General features: G+C 40.1%; 1 protein-coding gene across 1 annotated transcript in view; it reads left to right on the top strand.

Annotated features, from left to right (window-relative positions):
* MSH3 (mutS homolog 3) overlaps positions 1-22,285 on the top strand; it is a 208,352-nt gene that overhangs the window by 156,204 nt on the left and 29,863 nt on the right.

Below are 22,285 nucleotides of genomic sequence, written 5' to 3'. Positions count from 1 at the left end.
TTTTTTACTGCATAATGATATTCCATTACATCCATATACTGTAGTTTTTTTAGCTACTCCCCAGTCATCGGCCATCTACTTTATCCCCAGGTAAAAATTGCTGCTTTACATATTTTGGTAAATACTGAACCTTTGCTTCTGACTTTGTCCTTTTGGGGATACGTCCAGTCGGGTCATTTCTGAGTCAAAGGGCATAGACAGTCTATTTACTTTTCAAGCCTCATACTCAAAGTGCGATCCAGAACAATTGGGCCACCTCAGCATCACCAGCGTCACATCAGTGTGCTGCTCTTCCCATAGCGATGATTTTTTTAGCCACAGTTTTCTGTTGCCTTTTATTCTCAGTGTAGAATGAGCCTCTATTAAGAACCTGCGATACTCAAGGTGCTACGCTAGAACACTGAGGATGTAAATATGTAAAAAAAAAAGAAAACAGTCCTTGAACATTACTTCATGTTTAGGCTTGCCTATCCCCCAGTCTCCTCACTTCTAGTTTTAGCAGCTTCAGATTATTTTTTAAAACATCAGCAACCATTGAGGTAGTCTTTTCTCCTATTGCTTGTTTCTTGGAGTGAGTTCCATCTGCTTAGCCATCTGCTTTACGTTGAGGGGAATCCTGGAAGTTATCTGATCCTGGGGTCCTTAAGGTTTTTATTGTGCCATCAACCCCTTTGGCAGTCTGATGAAGCCTAGAGACCCTTGCTCAGAATAATATTTTTAAATGCATAGAGTGTATAGAATTACTAAGGAAGTCGATTATATTGGAATACAATCATCAAAATATTTTTTAACACAAGTTCACAAACCCCAGGTTAAAAGAATGCCTGACCTAGTCCATTCTCCTTATAGCTGAGATACTAATTCATGTAGCCTGTTAGGGGCAGAATCAAGGCTAGACCCCAGTGGTTTCCTGAGCATTGGTCCATAACCCATTCTGCCATACCGTACTACCCACATTAAACCACACTGCCTTTAGTTTGTGTTATACTTCATGGATGTGATCTAAACATTTTGACATGCCAGCAGAATTACTGAAAGGTCATGCGACAGTGCTGCTCCTCAAAACTTCTTTGACAGGTGATCTCATCTATACAAATCAACCAACAGAAGCCTTATGCGTATCTTATTAATATGTATGACACCTCTCTCCTGTGCTTCCTGATGAGCCCTAGGATCTGCTTTCCAAGAACCAAATAGTCTACTCCCGTCCTAGTCTTCCTTGAGGCTCAAACTATGCTAAAAATCCTCTCCAAAGCAGAAAGATCTGAGAAGAGGCTTAAGTTTACTTTTTCTACCAGTAGCAGAAAACTGAGTCCATCCTACTCATTTTGGACATGGGTTTTGGTGGCATGAAATTATTTTATTTAAAGTTATCATATAATTGGAATCTTTTAGCTTCCTCCAGACTTTACCGTAAAAGCTTTACCTTTGTCTCCTTTCTGGCCATCTTCATTACCAGTTCATCATTAGGTGACATCTCCATTTAAAGAATTGTAGCATTCTGATGTTAGAAGGGACATTAAAAATCACCTAATCCAGAATTTTATAAAGCGTATTTTACAAGTGAGTATGACTTCCAGGATAATAGTATATATATGTATATAGTATATATGTATATGTATATGTATATGGTATATGTATATAGTATAGTATATGTATTCCAGAGAGTCAGATTTAGGTTCACTATCAGGAAAATATTCCCATGTAGGATGGGTTGCCTAAATAGGTTCTTTTCAGTGGAGACTTTCAAATAGAGGCTGATCATGTGCTGGCAATGCTGGAGAATGGATTCTTGGTTATAGACAGGTTGAACTAGAGGCCTCTGATTTTATGTGTGGGTGTAAAACATGAGTGACATAGTAAGAAGTAAGTGAAGGAAACCATCAGTGTATGTGGAAGAATGGGAGAGGAAGACGGGCAGCTTGGTGGCACAGTGGATAGAGCACCTGGCCTGGAGTCAGGAAAACCTGAGTTCGAATCTGGCCTCCAACTCTTTATTAGTTGTGGGACCCTGACCAAGTCATCTAACTCTATTTACCTTAGTTTCTTCTTTGTAAAATGAGTTGGAAAAGGAAATGGCAAGCCTCTCCAGTATCTTTGCAAAGAAAACCCCAAATGAAGTCACAAAGAGTCTGACACTAAACTGACTTTAGTTCATCACTAAAATGATGAACAACAAGAACTAGTGAAGGCTGACATGGCACAGAATGGGGGTAGTTAAGTAAAAGTACATGTGGAACTACCATTTTATAGAACCAATAGCATTGAACTTTCATCAACCTATCCTAAATACCAACAGGGTTTTATTTCTGCAACGCAACCTTCTTTTGTGCCCTCTTCCACTCTTCCCTGTTGTCTTCCACATTTTGTCCACATTCACCTTGACCACAGAATTACTTCTCACTATGTGATTCAACATGCGCGCGCGCACACAGAATCAGGCCACTTTCAGAGGCCTCTAGTCCCACCTGTATATAACCAAGAATCCATTCTCCAACATTGCCAGCAAGTAATCAGCCTCTGTTTGAAAGTCTCCATTTGAAAGGAATCTACTTGGGCAACCCATCCCATGGGCTGGGAACAGTTCTGATTGCTGGGAACATTTTCTTAACACTGAACCAAAATCTACCTCTCTGGGAAATTCCACCCACTGCTCCATGTTATGCCCTTTGGTCCCAAGCAAAGCAGTATAATAACTCTTCTAAATGAAAATGCTTCAAACACTTGAAGATAGCATTCATGTCCTTCCTGAGTCTTTTGCTCTCCAGGCTAAATATCCCTCATTCTTTCTTATATCGTTTTGCAACATGTTTGTCATCCTGGTCATGGCCTTCTAGTCATGGTCTAGTTTGTTAGTATCCTTTCAAAAATTCTGTACTAGAGCTGACTAAAATGCTTGAGATGTAGTTTGACCAGGGTACAGAGTACAGTGGGACTGTCACCTTCTTCATTCTGGACACAGCCTTTCTTGATAGAACTTTAACAAGCATTAACCTCTTTGGTTGTCTTGTATCTTGGACTCATATTGAGTTTTGTAGTCCACTAAAACCCCTGGATCTTTTTTTTTTTATCTTTTTCTAATCATCCTTCTGCCATCTTGTATTTGTGTCATTGATAATTTTGAATCCTGGTATCGAATTTTATAGTTATTCCTCTTGAACTGTATTAGATTTGGCTCATCCTTCTAGTTTGTTGAAATGTTTTTGAATGCAAACTTCATCCTACATATATTAACTATACCTCCCAGGTTCCTGTCATCTGCAAATTTTGATAAGCATGTCATTTGTGCTATCATTGAAGCTTTTAATAAAAATGTTGAATCAACAAGGACAGAACCCTGGAGCACTCCACTAGACCTTTTTCATCAAAATGATATAGAGAATTAATGATTCCACTCTGGATCCAGTCATTCATCCAGTTACAAATCTACTTAGCTGTATTGTCCTTGAGCTTATATCTCTTAATCTTGTTCACAAGGATATACTGAGAAACTCTGTCCAATAATTTGTCAGAACTTTGCTATACTGTATACTCTGTTTCCAGCATTCTCTTAATCAGTTTATTGGTCAGAGAAGGAAAAGAAGTTATTTCAGTGTATTACCTATTCCTGATAAAAGTCATACTGGTTTGGGGAATCACCATTTCCCTTCTGAGCATTTGTTCGCCAACTGCTCATTAATATTAAATTCTAAAATTCTGCCAGGATTTGAAGTCAAGTTTGCAAGCTTCTGGTGTACAGCATCCACCTTCTTCACTTTTTTGAAAGCGAAGGCAGCATTTGCCTCTCTTTAGTCCCATAGTACCACTTCTGTTGTCCATGATGTCTTCCAGTTCTTTCAGTACCCTAGGATCCAGGCCTTCTGGGCTTGGCCACCTTCACTCTGAGTGTTCTCTTACCGATGGAAGGACTCCATCCTGTTGCTTGTCTTTCACACATCTCACATCATTGTCTTCCAGGTATTCTTCATCTGACACCCATGTATTTTCTTTTACATTGTTTCTCCCATATCCCCTATTTGACTCCAGAGTTTCTCCAATCCCTTTTTTTGTCCAAGGGCTATTTTACAGTCTTTAATTGACCCCAAAGTTTATATCAAACAGTAATTTATGAATTTGATCAATATATTCCAAATCAAAAGATGTTTTATGGCCAAATTAGTTTGGAAAGCCCTAAGCTAGACCAGCCACCTGTTATTATGGCTACAGAAACTGAATCCCTTACTAATTAAGTGGATCGCTCAGGGTGACAAAGCTAGTGGATATCACAATTAAATGTCTAAAACTTTCCCTCACCAATGGCAAGAATATCCTGTGATATACTCTGAAGTTTGAATGAGTAGCTCCCTAACTTTCATATCAGTATTATTTTTCTGTTAAACCAAATGAATTGCTAATGGGTAAAATTCTAGGCAGATCTTCAGGACATTTTTTAAAAAGGGAGCGTAATTTTAAAAAATCGTAACACTTATCCTGACCTCCCCATGTCTTGTAGTAGTCTGACCCTGGTTTGAATAGACGAGAAAAGGACATTTGTCAAGTCAAGAGTTCCACAGCAAGCATTTATTAAGTACTTACTCTGTCCCAGCCACTATGCTGAGCATGGAGGATACAAAGATGGGCAAAAAACAGTTCCTGCTCTTAAGGAACTCACAGTGTAATGGAGGTGACAACATACAAGGAGGTATGTACCAAGAAGATATTTACAGGCTACATTGGATTTAATCTTAGAGAGGCACTGTCTCCTCCTGCCAGGATGGGGAAGGAGGAAGAGGAAGAAACTGTGCAGACAGAGCAGCTCCTCTGAGGCTTCTCTCCAAAACCCTGGATCTGTAACCAGAGGACTCCAGTCACTGGGCTTCCTCACTTTATTGGCATGGGGCTGTCCACAGTACTGTGAGCTAGGGGAGTGTCAGCAGTGGAATCCTAGACATGGCTAATTTAAGATGATGCAGTACCTTCCCTAACATTAGAAGGGGCAACTCAGTCTTCCAGTTATAGGTAAGAAGCTGGTTGGGAAGGGTAGATGTGGAAAGTGACACGGAAGTGATATATAGTTATCCCTTCCACATTGCAACTTTTCCCATCACAGTTTCAATATATCATGGGTTGACATAAGAAATTAAATGGGAATCTGGAGAAGCAGCAGACGACAGAAGTTTGGAAACTCAGATATAGATGTGTAGTATTGTATAATATCAACCCAAATTTTATAATAAGATACTGTAAACATCCCATAAAAGAAAAAGAAAAAAATTCAAACTTCTTTATGGTATAGAGGAAAGGCCAAAAAGTTTTATGTGTATTTTCCAGATTGTAGAGGCACTGTACCCCTAAACCCCACAATATGGGTAATAGTCTCTCCCTGTCTCTGTCTCTGTCGCTTTCTCTCCCCCCACCCCCATCTCTTTCTGAGTAACCTCAGAAATTTGATTTTGAGACCATTTGTGGTCTTTTACATAAACTACTTAGATTGCTGCTATGATATAGTGAGTAGAGAACAAGTCTTGGAGCCAGGAACAGCTGGATTCAGATCCTGCCTCAGGCACTTAGCAGCTGTATGAACATAGGTATGTCACTTATTCCCTTACTGTGCCACCAATTAGAGACAAGTAGCTGGTCCAACACTGTGGAGGGAAGTGGCTAAAAACAATGAAATCACACAGGTCTGGTCCAACTTTCCCTTTTATCAAAATAAAATGTAAACTTCTGACTGTCTCTGCCTCTTTATGACATATTAAAGGTTTTATATGCACCAAAGCAAAACCTGTCAAACATATATAAACTACTTATCATGTGCTAGGCTGTGAGAATACTTCATTATTTCACTCATTCCCTAAGCTTAGGAATCTGAGCCATGTTGATCACAAACCATTCATCCCTTCTCCCTGCAATGTGCTAGACGCTGTCCTCTATTACTCTTAGCATAGGCATGCCAGTGTGGTACTCCAGATGCCCATTTGTCACTTCTCTTATTTCTGTGTGTTTAGGGTGTGTAGACATTTTCCAATTACACGTCTCCTGGATTATATCTTTTATGTCACTTCTCATCATTGTTGGTAATATCCTTATGCCAACCACATGTCTCTGTTCCGGGCTCCAGGGGATGTTATCAGTCCAGGCATCATGGCTGTTCTGCAGCAGTGCAGCTGTAATCCCTTTTCCCTGTCACTTCTTTCTTAGGCACCCAGTTATTGGTGAGGCAATAAAACCCAGCAAAAGAAGACAGTCTTTTGCAAGTAATCAAGCTAGCATTTGTTGAGCACCTACTATGTGCTGGGCCTTGCTCAAGATGCTGAGAGTGCAAATGTAAAATTGACATGATTGTTGTCTGTACATTCTGACTGATTAGACAAGCTGCTTCTACTGGCTTGGAAAGGAAAGTATTTTGTCATATAATTGCTATGTTCATGGCAACACAAACTGTAGAATGAAGTGGGGAAATATACATACTTCTCCACAATGAAATCTGATGCTTTTCATAATCATTCTGCCATCCTGCTCATTCTGTCCTCTCCCATCAACTTAAGATCCCTACCTACCTCCAAGGTGCAATTATATCTTTTAAGACCTGGTTCAGATGACATCTCTTTCGCGAACCCTTTCCTGATAACTTCTTGTAACACCTTGATTACGCCTCTTATGCTACAAATCCCTTAAAGCTGTGATTTTTATACTTTTGTATACTTATACTTTATCTCAACCAAATTATCAATTCCTTGAGCAGGTCTTATACTTCTGTGCATGGTCTTCTCTCCCTCTCCCCATCCCCCAGTCAAAGCTCTTTTTTTCCCTCTCCATCTCTATCATCTAGCATTATGTCTTATACAGTGCTTAGTGGCTCAATAAGTATTTCTCAAAAAACAGTTAAAGTATAAATAAAAGAAAAAACTACTTATAGAATACAAATTTTTTTTCTAAAGTATGATATAAGGAAATTAGCAAGAACCAGTCGTTCATTTTTTCAACAAATACTTCAAGAAGAAATCATATTCACGCATTCAACAAATATTTACTAAGGATCTACTCCATACATAGCTGGTCTTTGGAGAATGACCTGAGTGATAATCCTCATCCCCAGCTCTGAGTTGTTTGAACCATATCCCCCCAACGTCTCCTCTGCAACCTGTGCAGCCCCACCTTGGCTCAGTCATGCCCTTGTGCTTTCAGGCTGACAGTATGTCTGGAGGAGGCTGTTGCTGCTCATCCTGTTGAAGAACATTGTCACTGACTGACATTATCAGTGCACAAAAGGTTTTGAATCCTCCGTGCTTTTCAACAGTTTGCAGCTGTTATAAAAATAGTTCTACCATGATGGGTTTTAAAATATATGTGTATGTCAATATGTGTACTTGTCAAATTAAAATAATTTTTTACAATCAACTTATGGCCATTTCTTTTCAGCAAATTTAGGACCACTTCTCTCTTTTTCATATTTTACATTGTGAAATTCTGATTTGTGCGTTTTCTTCTATAATTTTGTCATCTGGTTCTCTTCCCTCCTACCCCCTGAAAAAATTGATTGAAACCTTTTGAAGTTTTAAAGGTTTAGCTTCAACCAATGGCTGACCTATGAAATCATCCATTTATAACAATTCCCAGTAATATACTTTCTGGATCAAGTCATCATGTAATAACTTCAGAGTATTAATAGTACAATTGGTCTTGCTTATCACCAGTGGTTTTCTTAGGGTATTTTGGAGCTCATTTATTTATTTACTTATTATTGGAGTTTCACCCTCCATCTTGACCCTAGAAAATGCTTTCAGAAGTGAAAGTTGCTTGGTCATCAACAGTAATCACTCTGCTACTTTGTTTCTGTAGGATTCAGATGAGATAGTCACATGGTTGTGTCAGGTATCATTCTAGGGACTGGAGATGCAAAGGCTCCCTACCCTCGAGGAGCTTACATTCTGTTGGGGGAAAACAACATGCACATAGACAAGTGCAAAAAATATGTCGTAGAAGATATTTTCAGAGACTGAAAGCAGTAGCAATGGAGTGGGTGAATGGGTGTCAGGATAGCTTTGTGTAGGAGATGAGATTTGATCTTAATCTTGAGGGAAGCTAGAGATTCTTAGAGGTGAGGAGGAAGTACCTGTGGCCATGGGGGGAGAGCCTATCCATAGGCTTGGAGAAGGAAGTGGAGACTCACAGACAGGAAACAGGACAGTTTTGCTGGAGCAGAGAGTACTTGAAGATTACTAACCTGTCATAAGCCAGGAAAAGTAGGCATGAACCAGATTGTGAAGGGCTTTAAATGTCAAACAGAGCAATTTGTATTTAATTCTTAAGGCATAATATAGAAAGACCTGGCAGTTGTGTAGAGAATGGATTGGGGAATGGAGAGATCCAATGCAAAGTGAACAGTTAGGAGGCTGTTCAAACAGTTAATCTGAGAGTTGATGAAGGCCTGAGCAAAGGTGGTGGCTCTGTGAGCAGAGAGGAAATGATATGTTGTGAAAAGACAGTCCATAAGGCTTAGTACTGGGTAAGAGGAATGAGGAAGTGAAGATTCCTCAGTGACTGAAATGACAGAAAGTCACAAAAGCTGCATGAGAGCAGGGGCCATGTCTCGTCTGAATTTTGCTTATTCTCTAATTTCTAGTGCTCTGCAGTTTGCAAGTTTTATTGAATTTGTTTGAAGGTTTCCATTAAATATACTGATTTCAGATAAATGTATTATGATAATATTACTAGAACTTTGCTATTTGTGTTATTCTGGTTTCCTAGAACTAAATGTTCAATAAGCAAACTTTGGGTAGATCTAGACTATTATGACTCTTTGGAGTTTCCTGAAGGCTGCCATTCTTCTTCTAATATGTAGGGCAATACTGTTTTCTTGAAAGTCAGTAGTATGTGGATTATAGTCAGAAATATATTTATTAACCAGTGGTTTTGAAGTCTTTCATGTATACAGAATATCATAAGTAATACCATGGTAATGTCTGGTGGAGAAAATTTTGTCATCCTTGAGCTTCTTTTTTTGGTTTCTGTTGATCACAAACTTAACTTTTGAGCTGAGACTTCACATTTTTGATGCCTTCATAGATCTGTGACTGTATTGCTGTAGTTATTTCATAGATGCCCATTGTAATCCCCCTTCTTGTGGGGTTCATACCTACGTTTTTTTCATAGGAAACCCACCAACATTTTGTAGACCTTCCTATGGTTTTTAATATCTTTAGTAACTAAGACTGTCCATTTGTGGTCTCTTATCCTTCACTACATTGTTCAATTTTGGTGTTATCCAACATTAAGGAGTTAGATCATGCCATTACCAAAACCAGAAAAAGATGTCATTGTTGCCTTTAAAGAAATGATTACATTTTTAAGGCTTTCTTTAGTTTGGTTTTTTAAATTTGTCTTTGAGCCATGAAAAGTTTCCAATCCTTGGAATAAGAATATATCAAGATTAAATGTTGAATGAACTTTATTTTTTTGCATTGTTCATGTTTTCATAAGAACTGTGGAGGACAATTATATATTATCCCCCTCTATACTTCAAGATTCCCAGTGAATTCTAGAGAGAGTATGAAATATTATCTTCTAACTTATAAGAGGTAGAATACTCTTAGGATAGACATACAAATATTGAAATGTCCTCTGAAGATTGGCTAAGGCCATCTGTCTGTGGGGAAGCAGCCTAAGACAGAAGAATGACACTGTATCTGGACCTAGTTCCAGTCCCATTTCCGATGCTGAAATACATGACCCAGTCACCTGGGCCTTGGTTTCCTCTTCTGTATACTGAGGGGTTGGACTCGATGGCCTCTTCTACATCTATGTCCTTATGTTCTTTACACAGACATTTTTATAGAGACTGAAACTGAAGTGTTTTTCTGCCTGTTTCTTTTTGGAATTTAGTATCTGAAGCAACTGAAAATGTACAGATTTGCTTCTATTGGGGGGAAGTTTTGAAGGCAAATTTTGGTCCAGTTCTGTGACTTCATGAACACTAGGAAGTCTCATTGAGAAGATGCCATCTACCAATGGAAACTGGAAATTTTTCTGCATCTTATGGTGGCTAGAGAGCTGACCTTAGATCAGTAATACCCAGACCAGGAGTGGGGAACCTGCAGCCTTGAGACCACATGTGGCCCTCTATATCCTTAAGTGCAGCCCTTTGACTGAATCTGAACTTCACAGAACAAATCCCCATCCCTCAAGATTAAATCCTGCTTCAGTCATCGTCTCCCTGGGTAAATCAGGCAACTCCCAGTGATAACCACAGAGAGGGTATTAAGGCTTATTTGGAAAGGCAGCATTTTGGTCATCCTTCAGCTTCTAGATTTTGAACATAACCAGTTCTCTCCATACTCATAGCCAAGTCCTGTCTGCATTGAGTGTCCCCTGAGCATCTCAAATGAAACATATGCAGTCAGTTGCCAAGTCTTGTCATTTCTGCCATCACAGGATCTCCTGTATATGTTCCTTCTTCTCTAATTACCACTTCCACACTGGTCCAAGTCCTCATCACCTCATGCTGGGGCTTAGTGCAGCATCTGACTAATAGTAACTCCTTAACAAATGCTTGTCAACTGACTGAACACATATTCCTCTCTGGACTAGTCCAATCCACAGTAAACCTGAGGAATCTCCTTCCATCAGCAGGGATTTCAGCTGACTCCTAGTCATCCCTGTTTCCAGAGTTCTCATAAAGATGAGTTCCAAAGCTTCCCCCTTTGATATGTATTTACTCCTAGGCAAGTTTGGTCCTGAAATAGTCGTTCCCTGTGCTACTGTGAGCCATACTATGTGTTAGACCCATGTTTTTAGTGTCGGGTCATAGGACTTAACGCTGGAATTCACCTTGTCCAGTCTCCTCAATTTGTAGAGGAAGAGAATGAGACTCATAGGTTAATTGCCTTGCCCTAGTTCACATGACTAGTTAGTGGCAGAGCTGAGACTATGTGGGTTCCCGTCCAGATATACATTTAAATGAACTAGGGTGGCGCTGTAATTTTTCCCTCCTTATTTTCTATATTTAACTTTGTGAAATTAAGATAGGACCTCTTACTTTGGAAGGGTTCATTAGTTTACCTATCTCTCCTCCTTTAAAGCTGTTTAAGGATCTTTGTTTTTCTGCTTGTTTTTTCCCCAGATTGTGGGATCTTATTCTTCATGTGTTTTTAAAAGTATTTTCTGTGTATTTCAGTACTTTCATTTTTAGTGACCTGGTCATATTTTGCAGTTGTATCATGTATATGAATAGATAGCACTGTTGTCTGTTAGCTTCCAGCAATGGGCCCCATCACCTGGAGAGAAGACACAGTTATTTACATTGTTTGTTTGTTTTCTGATATATTGGGTTAGAAGATCATCCTTGACCCACCCATCTTCCCTACAGAGCTGAGGCTTTTTTATTTAAAGGTTGGGGTTTTTTTTTTTATTATCCCAGTGCTTCCTCTCAAATTTTGTACTTGAGAAGGATTGACAGAAAACCATGTAGACAACTTTGGTATTTAGTTGTCCCTGTTTCCCTGATCAAAGGCTTTCAGTGTTGTAGGGTTTTTATTTAACATTAGGCAAAAATAGTCAAATTATTTTAGCATATTAAAGGATGAGCATGACAGGTAGGTACATTTCAAAAAAATGTTAGAACAATTTTCCATCATCCTTAGTTGAACTTTTGAGTCTTTGCATTTTTTACTTCTTCAGTTTCTGTATTTAAGCGCATTATAAAAGATTAGAAATTAGTCCTTTTTCTTTCTTTCAAAAAAATCTAGGTCTCATGAACCACTAGGTAGATCAATCACTTATGCCACCTGTCTCTCAAATATTCAGCAATCATAGAGTCTTGGGAGTTGGAATGGACCTTAGGGGCCGTCCCACTCAACAGCCCACGCTCATAAAGCAGCATGAGACAGCAGCCAGGAACGCTGTTCATTCTTACGGTGCCTTAGGGAGATAGGGTGTCTAAGACTGGAGAGCCATGATAGGTTTGTCATGCTCTTCCCTGCTTACATCCCATCTGGAACACTGTGTTCTATTCTAAGTGCCACATGTTAAAGGGACGCTGTGAGGGTCTAGAGGAGGGCCACCAGTCTGGTGCAGGGCCTTGGGTTTTTGCTGTAAGGGTCTGTAAAGGGGATGAACAATGTTTAGCACAGTCGAAGGGAAACTGTCTTCATCTAGACTCGGAGAATACAAAAGTCCAGTCCAAGAAAGCATGGCATTTACAGTAATTCAGTAAAGCGAGCCAGCTTTACTGAGGGGAGATACTCACAGTGCAGGGCGCTCAGGGAGAATAATGAAAACAAGCCTAGAGGAGGAATGAGGCACCTTCTGCCCTCAAACCACTGAAGTCTGGTGGGGTTTATAGAGTTCTGATCTGGGTGTAGAAGGACCAAGCATTAGGGAAAGGGAGTCAAGAACCAGGACTTAGGGACTGGTGCTGATACTTCTTGCTAGTGCAATTAAGGGAAGACTTCTGGGAATTGGCAGCTAGTTGGTATTGAGACTCCCCATCAATGGGAAAAGGGACTTTGGGCCATTACTACTGGTCTTACTCAGAGTGACAAAGGATCTTTTGAGCAGCCCCAGCACTTCTTGCTGTAGCCAATTGGGGAAGCTACTGTATTCCTTATGAAGACTAAGTGCAGACAAAATAGACAAAATAGCTGTCTTCAAGTATTTGAAGGGTTAGCATATAGGAGAAGGATTAGGTTTATTTTATTTGGTCCCAAATTAGGTTTATTTTTGTCTTGTTTTGGACCAAGAGTAATGAGTAACATTTGCAAATAGACAAAATTATGGTTGATGTAGGGAAAAACTCCGTAACAATGAGAGCTAATCAAAAGTGAAGTGGGATGCTTCAGGAGGTACAACATTTCGTCCTACAGATCTCTTAGAGACAGGTTCCAGAGCAATCTCTTATGTCTGGAGATAGAAGGGAGTCTGATTCAGGTATGACTTGGGATAAATGGCCTCTGAGGTCTATTTCAACTTTGAGATTCTATGATTCTGTATACTAATAAGCAGGTCTTATTTACCAGTTAAGTTTTTGTGTGTGCATGTATATAACTTGTTGCAGAGAATTAACTTACGTCATGCCAAGTTACTTAGAATCCTTTAAAATAACTTACATTTTCATGACCCTTGTGGATATTAAAAAAATGAAATACCCAAAGAATGTGTTGGGGCCTTTTAATGTGTCCTAAGACAGGCTCCTAAAGCAGAAACCATGAGAAAACATTTGCCTTTTTTCTTTACAGCCAGAGAAAGGAATAAAAATGAAACAAAACAAAAAAAAACCACTACAAGTATATGAAGGGGAAAAAATGGTTTTGTACATGGGGCATAACATTATAAACTCAAGATAACTCATAGACAAAAAGGTTAACTCTCACATCTGTCACTCATCTCTTCAAAAAGTTTATATGGAACATCCATCCTTTCAAAACCGTTGTGCTCTCTCCCTTGAAATGTCATCCTGGTTTTTCCAAGGTGACCTCCAGACTACAAGTCTGTCTTGGAATGTCTTCAGAAGGCTCTGTCAATAATTAGATGACAAGATAAAAATCCCAGGGTCCATTCATATGGCAGGGAAAAAGAGACTGGGGAAAAGCTATTCAAACTTCATCTCCAAAGAATGTGTTTTAAGGCTGATGCTGCAATTAAACTTAGGTCACAAATATTCATTAAGTATCTCCCATGTATAAAGACAAAAATAAAATACCTTTTCTGCCTTCCTTACACTGAGATTTGGGGAGGGGCAGAAGTACTATAATATATATAGGGGTAGGGACAAGACCTTTGATTTCATTTGTATAGGGAACTCTCAGGTGAGAGAATTTCTCCTACTTAAGTGAGTAGGGACTATTTCTGAGCCTTATAGTCTTAGACAGTTGCCCACAGAGATAAAGTGACTGACCCAGGGTCACATAGCCAGTATATAAGAGGTGGGACCTGGGACTCCAGGTCTTCCTGACTTTGCATCTAGCACTACATCCTTTATGCCATGTTGGGTCTCATAAGATGTTTGCAGATAACTTGTGGAGAGAGAAAGCATTACCAAGTGAGGAAATCAGGGGAAGCTTCACGGAGTGAGTATCACCTGAGCCAAGCCTTGAAAGAAGATAAAGAATCTTAGGAAGCTAAAGATGAAACTGGAAGGCATGAGGACAGTTTATGTAGACTCATGGAGGAAAGAGATGTAATGCCAGGAGCCAAGAACAACTGTGAGCCCAGTTTGGCTGGAGCATATGATGTGTGAGAAGAATTTTTTTTTTTTAATTTATTTATTTAACTTTTAACATTCATTTTCACAAAATTTTGGGTTCCAAATTTTCTCCTCATTTGTCCCCTCCCCCCACCCCAAAACACCGAGCATTCTGATTGCCCCTATCACCAATCTGCCCTCTCTTCTATCATCCCTCCCTTCCCTTGTCCCCATCTTCTCTTTTGTCCTGTAGGGCCAGATAACTTTCTATACCCCATTACCTGTATTTCTTATTTCCTAGTAGCAAGAACAGTACTCAACAGTTGTTCCTAAAACTTTGAGTTTCATCTTCTCCTCATCCCTCCCTCCCCACCCATTCCCTTTGGGAAGGCAAGCAATTCAATATAGGCCATATCTGTGTAATTTTGCAAATGACTTCCATAATAGTCGTGTTGTGTAAGACTAACTATATTTCCCTCCATCCTATCCTGCCCCGCATTGCTTCTATTCTTTCTTTTGATCCTGCCCCTGCCCAAGAGTGTTGACTTCAAATTGCTCCCTCCTCCCACTGCCCTCCCTTTCATCATCCCCACCCCCTGCTTATCCCTTCTCCCCCACTTTCCTGTATTGTAAGATAGGTTTTCATACCAAAATGAGTATTCATTTTATTCCTTCCTTTAGTGGAATGTGATGAAAGTAAACTTCATGTCTTTCTCTCACCTCCCCTCTTTTTCCCTCCACTAAAAAGTCTTTTGCCTGTCTCTTTTATGAGAGAAAATTTGCCCCATTCCATTTCTCCCTTTCTCCTCCCAATATATTTCTCTCTCACTGCTTGATTTCATTTTTTTAAGATATGATCCCATCCTATTCCATTCACTCTGTGCTCTCTGTCTCTGTGTGCGCGCACGCGTGTGTGTGTGTATGTAATCCCACCAACTAAGCAGATACTGAAAAGTTACAAATATTGTCTTTCCATGTAGGAATGTAAACAGTTCAACTTTAGTAAAGTCCCTTATGATTTCTCTTTCTTGTTTACTTTTTCATGGTTCTCTTCATTCTTGTGTTTGAAAGTCAAATTTTCTTTTCAGCTCTGGTCTTTTCATCAAGAGTGCTTGAAAGTCCTCTATTTCATTGAAAGACCATTTTTTCCCCTGAAGTATTATACTCAGTTTTGCTGGGTAGGTGATTCTTGGTTTTAGTCCTAGTTCCTTTGACTTCTGGAATATCCTATTCCACACCCTTTGATCCCTTAATGTAGAAGCTACTAGATCTTGTGTTATCCTGATTGTATTTCCACAATACTTGAATTGTTTCTTTCTAGCTGCTTGCAATATTTTCTCCTTGACCAGGGAATTCTGGAATTTGGCCACAATGTTCCTAGGAGTTTCTCTTTTTGGATCTCTTTCTGGCGGTGATCTGTGGATTCCTTGAATACTTATTTTGCCCTCTGGTTCTAGAATCTCAGGGCAGTTTTCCTTGATAATTTCATGAAAGATGATGTCTAGGCTCCTTTTTTGATCATGGCTTTCAGATAGTTCCATAATTTTTAAATTGTCTCTCCTGGATCTCTTTTCCAGGTCAGTTGTTTTTCCAATGAGATATTTCACATTATTTTCCATTTTTTCATTCTTTTGGTTTTGTTTTGTGATTTCTTGGTTTCTCATAAAGTCCTTAGCCTCCATCTGTTCCATTCTAATTTTGAAAAAATTATTTTCTTCAGTGAGCTTTTGAACCTCCCTTTCCATTTGGCTAATTGTGCTTTTGAAAGCATTCTTCTCCTCATTGGCTTTTTGAACCTCTTTTGCCAATTGAGTTAGCCTATTTTTCAAGGTGTTATTTTCTTCAGCATTTTTTTGGGTCTCCTTTAGCAAGGTGTTGACCTGCTTTTCATGCTTTTCTTGCATCTCTCTCATTTCTCTTCCCAGTTTTTCCTCCACCTCTCTAACTTGATTTTCAAAATCCTTTTTGAGCTCTTCCATGGCCTGATCCCATTGAATATTTATTCTGGGTGTTTGGGATACACAGGCCTTCATTTCTGTGTCTTTCCCTGATGGTAATCCTTGTTCTTCCTCATCTGAAAGGATGGGAGGCGATATCTGTTCACCAAGAAAGTAGCCTTCTATGGTCTTATTTTTTTTCCCTTTTCTGGGCATTTTCCCAGCCAGTGACTTGACTTCTGAGTGTCCTCTCCACACCCACCTCTCCTCCAGATCCACCCAGCCAGCGCTTGGGGTCTGAGATTCAAATGCTGCTTCCCAGCCTCAGGGCTTTGGGTGGGGGCAGGGCTGCTATTCAGTGTGAGATTAAGTTCAGGTGCTCAGGTGGGGGCAGGGCCACACAGGGCTCAGTTCCCTCAGGGGGTTTATGCAGAGACCTTTAACAATGAATCCTGCCTGCTTTGGGAGCCCTTGTCTGCTGCCGCAGCCTCCGACACCGCCTCCCGAGGGGGCCCAAACCATGGGGACACCCCACTCCACTGTCGGCCACCCAAAAAGACTCTCTCACTGACCCTTGTCACCTCTGGGTGGAGGGGCCTGCGTGGCTGCAGGAGAGTCTGTTCCCTGAAGCCTGCTGGGAACTGCTTCTCTTGGTGCCACACGGCCAAGGCAGGGCTGGGCCCCACTCCAGTCCGGGGTGCGACGGACCTTTCGCTTCAGTTTTTCAAGGGTCTGTGGAACAGAAATCTCCTCCACTCCTTTGTTCTGTGGCTTCTGCTGCTCCAAAATTTGTTGGGACTTCTTCTTTATAGGAATTTTATGGGCTGTGGGTTTTGGAGCTAGCATATGTGTGTCTTTCTACTCTGCCATCTTGGCTCCTCCCCTCCCGTGAGAAGAATTGATGGGAAAGCTGGAATGGTAAAGGGATTCCCACTGTGGAAGTTGTCAAATCAAAGTCTGAGGTGGTAAAGAGCTGCTGAATGTTTTGGACCAGAGGATCAAAATGATTGGACCTCTACCCCAGGTTTAGAAACCAGCAGTTTCTGAAGCTGAAGATGAAAATAAAGGTTCATTGAACTTGAGAGAGAGAGAGGGAGAGACTGAGACTTATATGGGGCAGGATATTATCAGTGGGCAGTTCTCTTATCCTTTTTTCTTCCCTTGTCTGTGAGATAAAATTAAAATTCAGAAAACAGCATTTCTATTCATGCCAATACCATACACTAGTGCCATAAATGAATTTTATGTTTACTATTAACATTCTGCCTGAAAAAAAGTTATTTCTGTTTTGGATTTCATTTGCTGTGATTCCTCAGCTTTCCTTGAGCTCTCTTTACTTTTGACTTTTCCCAGATGTTGCAGAGTTTGGCATTTGAGATCCCTTCTTTTTTTAAACTGGAAGTCAGTTTACTTAACCTTTTTTGTTTTTTCTCTCTAATGTTATTTTGTGGGAAACTAATAAGAAAAACATTAACTCATTACAATGCTGCTTTCCACACTGAAAGAATTAACCAATGAAATGTTTTCTCATGACATGAACTGAGTCAGGAAATTGTATTTACCAAGGCCTCCTCTCTTCTTCCAGTCACCCAAGTTCATAGTCTAGATGTCTTCCTTGACTCTTCACACTCTTGAACTCTCCACATCGAGTCTTCTGCCAAGGCCTGTCGATTTTACCTTCTTAATTTCTGTCTCATACACCCCCTTCTCTTCTCTAATACCGACACCACCTTGGTGCAGGCCCTCAGCACCTTGTCCCTGAATGATTGCAGTAACCTTCTGATGGTTCTGCCTGCCTCATCTTTTCTTGCTCCATTCCATCCTTCTTTCATTGGTGAAACTGATCTTCCTAAAGCATGGAACTGAACATGTTACCCCTGCCCCCCTCCTCCAACCCTCCATGTTCAGTAAATTCCTGAGGCAGTGTGGTGGCCCAGTGAGTGTAGTGCTGGACCTGGAATCAGGAAGACTTGAATTCATATTCCACCTCAGACAGTACTGGTTGTGTGATTTAGAGCAAGTCCCTTAATTTCTGTTTAACTTGGTTTTCTCAACTGTAAAATGGGGGTAATAATAGCACCTGCCTCCCAGGGTTGTTGTGAGGATCAAATGAAAAATATTTATCAAGTACTTAGTACAATACTTGCCACATAGTAGGTTAAGATAGAATGCTAGCTATTATTATTATTACCTCTGGATCAAATATAAAATCCTCTGGAATTTAAAGCCCTTTCCTAACCTGGCCCCTTCATACCTTTCTAGTCATCTTTCGCCTTACTTGCCCTGAGATACTCAGCGATCTGGTAACACTGCCCTCCTCACGGTTCCTCCTTATCCAAGCTCCCTGTCCTTTCATTGGCATGCATGGAATACCCTCTCTCTCTTCATCTCCACTTCCTGGTTTCTTTCAAATCCCAACCAAAATCACTTTCACAAGAAGACCTTCTGATCTCCCTTAATGCGAGAGTCTTCCTTTTCTTGATTATCTCCAATTTCTCCTGCGTATATCTCATTTGTACATAGTTATTTGCTTGTCATCTCCCCCTATGAGTTCCTTAAGAACAGGGATTGTCTTTTGCCTTTTTTTGTATCCCTAGAGCTTAGCATAGTGCCTGATACATAGCAGGTGCTTAATAAATGCTCCTTGACTCGACTTAGCAGTAAGATGATCTAGACCCTGGCAAGACATGGTTGGTGTTCAATTGTTTTCAGTTGTGTCCTACTCTCTGTTGATCCCATTTGGGGTTTCCTTGGCAAAGATACTAGAATGATCTGCCATTTCCTTCTACAGCTCATTTTACAGAAACTGAGGCAAACAGGGTTAAGTGACTTGCCCAGTGTCACACAGGTAGTTAGTGTCCTAGACCAGATTTGAACTCAGGATGATGTCTTCCTGACTCAGAGCCGGTTCTGTATTCACTAGGCCACCATCAATTCACACACAATGATTAAACTACTCTCTGACTTATAGAATCATGAGAAGGATTTAAGTATTTTAAAACCCATAGATGTTCTAGGTATTCTAGAAATTAAGAAGTTTAGCTCAGACTCATTCCCTGCTTTCCTTTTCTCTCCTCACTTGTAGTCATTTTTTACTGATAGAAAGGAAGGATAATGAGAAGTGTAATTGTGGAGCATTTGGAAATTTGGTGTGGTGTGTATATTTTTAGCACTCATTCATTTATGAAATGGGAGGGACATGGGCAAAGTTGATATATGGCCTAGCTTCCCTAAAGCAATGATTTTGGTTTTTTGTATTTTTCCTTAAATTCTTCCTTATGCTCATTCCAGTCAACTTATCTGAATATTGGATTCACAGCTCAGTGAAATATATCCGGAGTTGTCACTTTTCCATGTATGGTATTCTCCCTTATGCTTTTTCATTTTCTTTTATGCCCTTTTCTTCCATTAATCTGTTTTTAGGTGGTTTGCTAGAAAGCCAGAATGCTAGTAACATTTGGTATGCATCTTTATTTCAATCAAAAGTATTTGTATGGAATCCACTTTTGATTATTCATAAAGTTGGGAAACAGGTAGTATACAAATATTTAATTTTTAAAGAAAATTCATCCCAAATTTTACTCCTCCACTAACCCTTTTACCAGCCACTCCTGTGAAGAAATAGAATTGATTGGCAAGTATTTTGTTTAGTATTCATCCAGCAATCATTTTTTTGAGTACCCTGTATAGAGAAAACACTGTAGAGGAAAAAATGATAAGAAAGACCTAGTACCTGCTCTAAAGAAGTTTTCTCCTTTCCCCAACAGTCTTATTTTTCTTCCTACTAGGACAAAGGTAGAAATAGGAAAGTAGAATGGGGATTGGATTTGATCTAAGTTTCTCAGTTCTTTTGATGTCCCCAGAAAGTGGGGACAGTGGGGACTCTTTGAGTATAACATGCTCACACCCATAGTGCCTTGCTAGCATGTCCAAATCCCTTTTCCCTTTGCACGTTTACTACTGTACTGTAACAGATAGAAGAAGAGTTCTGGGTAGTCTGGCATTCAAATAATCCAGAATAGGTATTTAAAATTTATCCCCTTGCCTCTCTTTCAGCCATCCATAGCCAAGAAAATTCCTCCTAGTGCAAGATTTGGAAGATTTTGTTTATAAGCCCTTATAATGTTGGCTGGATTATAATTATGAACTGAGATTAAAAAAGGAATATGGCTTTTCTTATTAATCAGTGTAAAGGCAAAGCAGAGGCAGATTAGTGAACATCTAATAAGGATATGGTGGCAGTGACTCAGCCTAAGTTATTCATATTTTTCCCCAACATTTTGTCTTAACATGAGGAACTCTCAAGAGGCAGCATGGTGTAGTCAGTAGAGAGCTGGGCTAAAAACCAGGAGGACCTGGATTCCAATTCTGCCTCTGACATATCCCGGCTGTGTGACCCTGGGCAGATTACTTAATCTCTCATTGCTCTAGGTGGCGCACTAAGACTATAAATGGCAGAGAAAGTACAGCCCTGCGTTGGCAGAGGGCGCTTCCTCATAAGAGAGTTCCATAGACCGATGAAATTACAGATGAAGTCCCTGTCCTCTAAAATCTTTATCCTCTTTAAGGAACTCTGTGTGGCTAAATCACTTCTCTGCTCCATCCCCTTCCCCCAACCTATACTTGGTAATTCATTTTCAAGACAAAGGTACCTCTTGTGAGGGTCTTTCCCTGTTGCTCTCTGTTAGGCAAGGAAACCAAGGGTCTTCAAAATATCATCTGAGACATGGATCTTTAGGCCATGAGCAAAGGTGGAGCGGAAATGGAATTTAAGGAATACTCTATTTTTGTTTACAATAAACTGAGCTCATGGTGGGAATCACTGACAGATTTGTCCCTGAGTTTCGTGCCATGGAAGGTTAAAAGAAAAGGAAGGAAAGACAGAAAGACAGACATTAGGAAGAAAGAAAGAGACAGAAAGAGAAATTGCCTCGTCCTGAAATTTTTCCTCTGAATTTACACGCTTCCTTAGCAGTGTGACTTCTTTGGGTTAACATTTTCTGCCTCCTGGATTCCTTGGCATCCCTCAAGTCTCAACCAAAATCTCAGCCTTTCCTGGGCCCTTGTAATTTTAGTGCCTTCCTCCAAGATTATCACGTGCGTGTGTGCGTGTGTGTGCGTGTGTGCGTGTGTGTGCATGTGTGTGCGTGTGTGTGTGCGTGTGTGTGTGCGTGTTGTGAGAATGTGTGTTTTATACATAGTCATTTGCATGTTGTCTTTGTTCGATCATGAGCTCCCTAAGGGCGGGTATTGTCTTTGCCTTATTTTATTTCCCTAGAACTTATCAGAGAGCTTAGCACATGGTAAGCATATGTTAATGTTTATGTACTTGAATCGATTCTCATTGACCACTATTGTGCAGTAAGATACCAAAAGGGAGAGTTTGAGAGAAAGCTGGAAAGATTTGTATGAACTAACTGATACAGAAGGAAGCGAACAGAACCAGGAGAGCAATATGATGTGTAACAACAGCACTGTAAAAGTTTCTAAACGATTTAAGAGCTCTGACCAATGCAGTCACCAACCAGGGTTTGACGAAGTGATGATGATGAATGCTGTTCTCATCCTGAAAGAGAAAGGTACTGGACTCATTGCAGAATGAGATATATTTTTGGATGTGGCCACTGTAAGAATTTGCTTTGCTTAACTATATACTTTTGTTACAAGGGCTTTATTTTTCTTTTGGGGTGAAGAAAAGGTAAGAGGTATAGAAGACAAATGCTTTGTTAATTTAAAAAAATAAAATAAAATGAAGCTCTCATTCAAAATGACCAAATCTTATAAATTCATCAGTTCAAGATATGCCTCTAGATCCTGCTATACCCACACAAATATGACCAAAGATCTGCAGAGGAATTCCTTTTTTCCAGAAATGCCAGATGACAGAACTTCCCAGGACCAAAAACTGAGATTCTGAGCCATAAAGAAACATGCAGACTTAGAACATAATGGGACACAGTAGCCTGGCTATTAGGGGGCATCGGGGTGCCACTAGCCATTTATTCTTCAAAGGCCTAATTCTTCAGTCTCCTCTGCATGAAGGACCAGGTTCTTTAAAATTAGCCCCCAAAGCTACTTTGTGATAGTTCTTATAGTGAGTGCAAGACCACTCTTCTTGGATAGGAGAGGGACAGCTTCCCCACCATAGCAGGCAGCAAAGGATCTACATGGTGGCTATTCTGAAGTT

This window comes from Notamacropus eugenii, chromosome 4 (assembly GCF_028372415.1).
Source record: "Notamacropus eugenii isolate mMacEug1 chromosome 4, mMacEug1.pri_v2, whole genome shotgun sequence".
NCBI classification, from domain to species: Eukaryota; Metazoa; Chordata; class Mammalia; order Diprotodontia; family Macropodidae; genus Notamacropus; species Notamacropus eugenii.
The sequence above is the reverse complement of the archived record's forward strand: the minus strand, read 5'-3'. Positions and strand labels throughout refer to the sequence as shown.